The sequence below is a fragment of the Apodemus sylvaticus genome, chromosome X, assembly GCF_947179515.1.
Source record: "Apodemus sylvaticus chromosome X, mApoSyl1.1, whole genome shotgun sequence".
NCBI classification, from domain to species: domain Eukaryota; kingdom Metazoa; phylum Chordata; class Mammalia; order Rodentia; family Muridae; genus Apodemus; species Apodemus sylvaticus.
Window position 1 is genome coordinate 15,978,913 of NC_067495.1, and position 6,000 is coordinate 15,984,912.

The window sequence follows — 6,000 nt, forward strand, 5'->3', positions numbered from 1 at the left end:
AACTTTTAAGACTGAAGAAATGCTGTTTTAACCTCCACAGAAATGATCTCTTTCATAGTGGGGTATCAGCATGGAGAAAGCATGGGATAGAACCTGAAATATTTAGATTGTGCCAATTCCTGGCATCCTGGCAACATTTGAGCTTTCAGCAGTCCATTATTCCCTTAAGGCAGGCTTTACTGTTATACAGAATGTTTCTTTCATCTTTAGAGAACAGAGCTCAATTGTATTTGTAATAAACCAGCTCACTACTATGCATGCATGTGCATGCACGCACAGGTGTATGTGTACCTGTGTGTGCATGTGTGTCAATGAAGGTTGGAGAACAATTGCAGGAATTAGTTATTGCCCCCTGGAACTCAGGTCATCAGGATTGGCACCAAGTATTTTTATCTACTGAGTAATCTCACTAGTAGTGATTACTGCTATAATCTCACTTTGCTGAGATTATAGGTGCAAGCCACCACACCCCACCCTTTAATATTCAAAAGCATCCCTGTGCCCTGATATTGCTTTCCCTCAAAGGACTGGTAAAGGAGATAGTTGATATGTTTTAGGTCCTGAAAAAAAATCCAAGTAAATCTTTAAGTTATTACAAAGCTCCTGAATTGTTTCAAAAATATCAGAGGTAGCATTTAAAAATTAGAAAAACACCTTCAAGGGTCTTCCATTAGTAAATTTTAACTTTTGACTATACATATTGTCATGAATTGAAACTATTTTAGTCAGTAAAAGACTGTGTATATGATTTCCAAAACTCATGGAAAGAACAAATACTTCAGGGTACTTAAGGTTTATTACTTTTATAGCAAAGTGCATGGATATTTATTTTAAGTATATGCAAATGTACATATATACTTATTTCTATCTGTGGCCAAGCAGGAAAGAATAAAGGAAAATTAATGAGTTAATAATAAAGTGTTTCAGAAAAACAAGAACCATATCAGTGGCTGTTATGTATGATTACATAGACTGTGTGAAGTACAAGGGTGCCCAAGAACATAACATGAAAATATGTCCACCCTTGGTTTTCAAAGCCAGGTGCCCCAGTTCTGGGACTATGTCAATCTGCAGTAGGTGCTCCTTTCTAATTCATACACAAAAGTCATTGATTCATCAAGTACCACAAATCACATACTTGTAGAAAGGGACTCTTCTTTCTAATTCATACATAGACCAACACCCACATAAGTAAGAACTTTTAAGAATGATAAACACTGATAATAATCAGGTTGGAAAAAATCCAATAGATGAAAAGATTTTTTAAAGAAGAGAATAATCAAAAAGGATCCAATCCCTTATCTACAAATATATGCAAATTATAATGAAACACACATAATGAATGTGTAAATTTGAATAATGCTAAAAGACTAGGAATAGTAAGACGTCAGGATAATGGGGTTCACTAAATAGTCATACATTAAAGAATGCTTCAGTTTTTTATAAAACCAAGTTATAAAGAAGCAGGTCCAAGTGTTAACAAATGAAATGCTGCTCTTAAAAGGCCCCCAACCTATACCACACACTCAGTTCAATATCAATAAGTCCCCAAAATGACTTTTATTCTTTTACCTTGGCAAGTCCTGTTTTCTAGGTAGTTGAATAAAAACCTGAAAAGACAAAAATAAAACAAATACCACATTAAGGAAAAGTCCAAGGGCAAGTATTAAAGTAAATTAATTCCAGTTTGTACTTTATAATAGGCTTAAAAGTAAGGATAGGAAATAGTTTTAACTGTTGGATTTGTGTACACTTAATATGCTACACAAATGGCTTGACTTGTTTCCTAAAAAGCCACATTAAATGTGTAATTACAGATTACAGCTTTTAGGGAATTCAATTCATCAAATAGCCAATATTTAGAAAGCCAAAAAAAGTAGTTTACAAATAGTTTAGACATCTGGCTTATGATTATCTGAATGTAATGATGTTGAGCAGTAAACAAAACACAAATAGCAATGAGTTGCCTACAATGTACAAAAACCACTGGACACCAAAAAGCATGTATTAGTTATTCTTTTCATTAGTTTCTCTTTCTAGTAATCTGATTGAAGTTCAAGTTCCTAGATGCTTTCTCTTCTGTCTATATACCACAATTGACTGGGTGTGGGGCTGACGAGGTGGCTCAGTGGCACTTGCCAACAAATTTGATGACCTGAGTCTGAACCCCGAGATTCCTATGATGGAAGGAGAGAACTGACTCCACAAAGTTGCCCTACAACCTCCACACAAACATGTGCTGAGACACTCTGAACACCACCACCTCCATAACACATAATAAATAAATAAATAAATGCGAGAAAACCACAACAGAATTAAGTTTTGAACACACTATAGGTATGTCTGAAGCTATGCATGAAGCAAACTATAGTAGGCATTGAGAATAAATTATTGTCATTTACTCTCCAACTTATTTCTGCCATGCCATACTGTTCCCTCATCCATAATACATAAGAAACATACCCCATTTAGTCATTGATAGCAAATGAAACAATATAAATTATTCAATTAATGATATTAATTAGCTATATCAATACCTAATTTTGATGTTTGACATATTAAGCTCCATAAATATAAGATCTTATTTATGTTCTTTGAAATAGAAATATGGGTTTTTAAAATTTTTTTAAAAAATTCATCATATTTCTCTCTCTCTCTCTCTCTCTCTCTCTCTCTCTCTCTGTGTGTGTGTGTGTACATGTATGTGCACATGTGTGAAGGTGCCTATGAAAAGATAGTGTTGGAGTCTCTGGAACCGTAGTTGCTGGTAGGTGGATGCTCTGAACCAAACTTGTGAATAGCACGTTTTTTAACCACTGGGCCATCTAACCAGCCTGAAACCTAGATTTCGAACCATGAATGCTTCATACATAAGTCATATTGGAAAATAAGAAGAACTTATTTTAACAACTATACGAGGAAATCTTGACATTCTTAAGAACTTACTTTAATCTTTAATTTTGAAGGCTCTTTGAATGCTGCAATGTGAGTTCAAAAGCCTCAGACAAAATTTTCTTTTCTTTCATTCCAACATTTCAAAAGTCCTGAAATGGAGAGATAAGTAATTCGCAATAGCTTTTCATTTATAAGATACGCTGAGGGCTAATAACTCCTTTATCTCTTAACTGCTTGTTTTCCAAAAGATATGACCTCATCTTCCTGGGTAAGCAAAGAGGACTCTATGAAACAAAACCAATATTAGGTCAAATAAAAGGCTTGTCTAGACAGCTACCACCAGGGACAAATTTCACATAGCCAGTGCAAAAAGGCGTATAACATTTGGTACTAAATGATTGTAAAAATAGAGTGCATAGAGAAGTGTCAGGTTTTGGTTCTACTTCATATTTCACACCAGGTCATCAGACTTGTCATTCTCAAAAGGACAATTCACAGCAACATTAATATGGTAAATGTATACATATACATCTGTCAGTCCAATTTGGTAAGGTGATTTCACATATTTTGGTAAAGTCCCTCCTATTTCCTTCAAACTTATAAGGAATAGTGGATCAAACTACACAGAGAAAGAGATACATCATACAAGACAACAAATCTCACTGTAAAAAAAAAAAAAACCCTCAGAATACTAGAAACTTTGGAAAACTGATGAGTAAAACTGAAGTCATTGATTTGCTGACATTTTGAATATCAAGCAGGAATTAGAAATGCAGATTGTGGCAGTAACCCAGAATCTTCATCCTGGCATCTAGTGTACTGAAAGCTGGAGTACCAGCAAGGAGCAAGCAAAAAATAGTTTAGAAAAAAAAAAAAGGAATACGTGTTAGATGTTGGTCTCTGTGACAGAACACATGTGCAAAAGAACTTGGAAAAAGACTTTTTTTGGCCCCAACAACCTCCAAAATAAATCTTTGTGCCTGAGTAGCTGAATTCTGGAGATACACCCTATCTTATCAATTCTCTTCTCAAAACAGCATTTTCAGTGATTTAAAAAAATCCTTTCCACTCTTGATGTGGAAATGGGTGGGGTCTGGCCAATTTCTCAGATTCATTCAAGACATCTTTCCTATTGTGGTGATGTAAAGTACCTGAGTTTATTTTAATGGCCCTAGGCTTTAAAGCAGCCACCATTTCCTTGCTCCAATTCCACACAGGCTTCACTTTCACTTTTCTAGGAAATAAAATTTTCAAGCCTTTCCAAAGTCCAGATGCAGGAATGCCATACAATTTCCTCTACCATATTAGTCCACTGCCTTTTAACCCAGTCTTCCACAAAGTCTTAGGATATAGATAAAATGCAGATCAATTATTTGCTAGATTTAATGCCCTCCAGTCTAGTTTGCAATACAGGGCTAGTTGCTATCTGAAGCCTCATAAACACAGTGTTCACTTGTTCTTCTGGGAACCCACTTCTGTTACCTCTTATACTCAGCTTACACAGTTTTATGTTTTCTCTAGCTTGTATCACCAACCTATAAAACTTCCTCTCAAAAACTGATTCCTAAAGTCAGGAAGGAGAGAAGGGGGATTAGGGGTAGGGGTGGGGGGCAACTATCTGACAGAAACAGAGAGTGAGAACCCGAGCCTGGAGCCCACTGCTCCCTTCCCCCACCTTATTCCAGGCTCATTTCTAGCCCATAAGATGGCATGCATGGTACAGTCCACGTTCAGAGAGGGTCTTTGTCCCCTTACTAAATTCTTTTTGGAAGTGCTTTCATAGACAGTTCGCAGTTGTGTACTTTCCTAATCTCTTAGATGCTTCTGAATCCAATGAAGTTAACAATTAATATTTAATCATCATAGAAGCATAAATGTAAAGGTATGTAAGAATAGAAAATCAAGTACAGGTATGTAAGAATAGAAAACTCTATCTTCAATTCAGTTCCATTGATCAATGTGTCTAATTTTTCTGCAAATACCACACTGTTTTTATTACTATAGTTTTGTAGTACACCTTGAAATCAGGGATAGTGATATATCTAGTAGTTCTTTTATTGTTCAGGAAATTTTTTAGCTATCCTGAGTTTTATGTGTTTCCATATGTACCTTAAGATCATCCTTTCAAGGTCTGTGAAGAATTGTGCTGGAATTTGGATAGTAATTGCATTGAATCTATAGATTACTTTTAGTAGATTGACCATTTTTATTGTATTAGTCCTACTGATCCATAAGTATGGAAGATCTTTCTATTTTCTGATATCTTTTCAATTTTTTTCTTCAAAAACTGAAGTTCTTATCATACTAGTTTTTCACTTGCTTGGTTAGAGTTATAGCAAAATATTGTATATTATCTGAGGCTACTGTGAAAAGTGTTGTTTCCCTGATTTCTTTCTCAGTCCTGTTGCCATTTGTATATAGTAGGGCTACTGAATTTTCTGAGTTTTGTATTCAGATACTTTGCTGAAAGTGTTACAATAGGAGTTTCCTGATAGAGTCTTAAGGGTCACTTGTGTATACTAGCATATCATCTGCAAATAAAGATACCCTGACTTCTTCTTTTCCAACTTGCATCCCTTTGATCTCTTTTAGTTGTCTTATTGCTCTAAAGTGTCTGGCTTTTAAAGAATTCATTGAGAAGTCAAGTGTAATTCTAACAGTTCTGCCTTTATATATTACTTGGCCTTCCCCCCTTGCATCTTTTAATAGTCTTTGTTTTGTACATTTAGTCTTTTGAGTAGAGGGGACTTTCTTTTCTAGTCCAGTGTATTTGATGTTCTGTATGCTTCTTGTACAGCATATAGGCATCTCTTCCATTAGTCTACGGAAATTTTCTTACATTATTTTGTTGATAATATTTACTGTGGCTTTCATCCAGGATGCTCCTCCTCCCTCCATTCCTATTATTCTGAGATTTGGTCTTCTTGTAGTGTCCTAAATTTCCTGAATGTTTTGTGCCAAGAGTTTGTGAGATTTATTATTTTCTTTGGTCAATATATCTATTCTTTTTTTCTATTCTGTCTTCAATGCCTGAGATTCACTCTTCCATTTCTTGAATTCTGTTGATGAAGCTTGTCTCTCAGGTTCCTAAATTCAAGGTCCTAA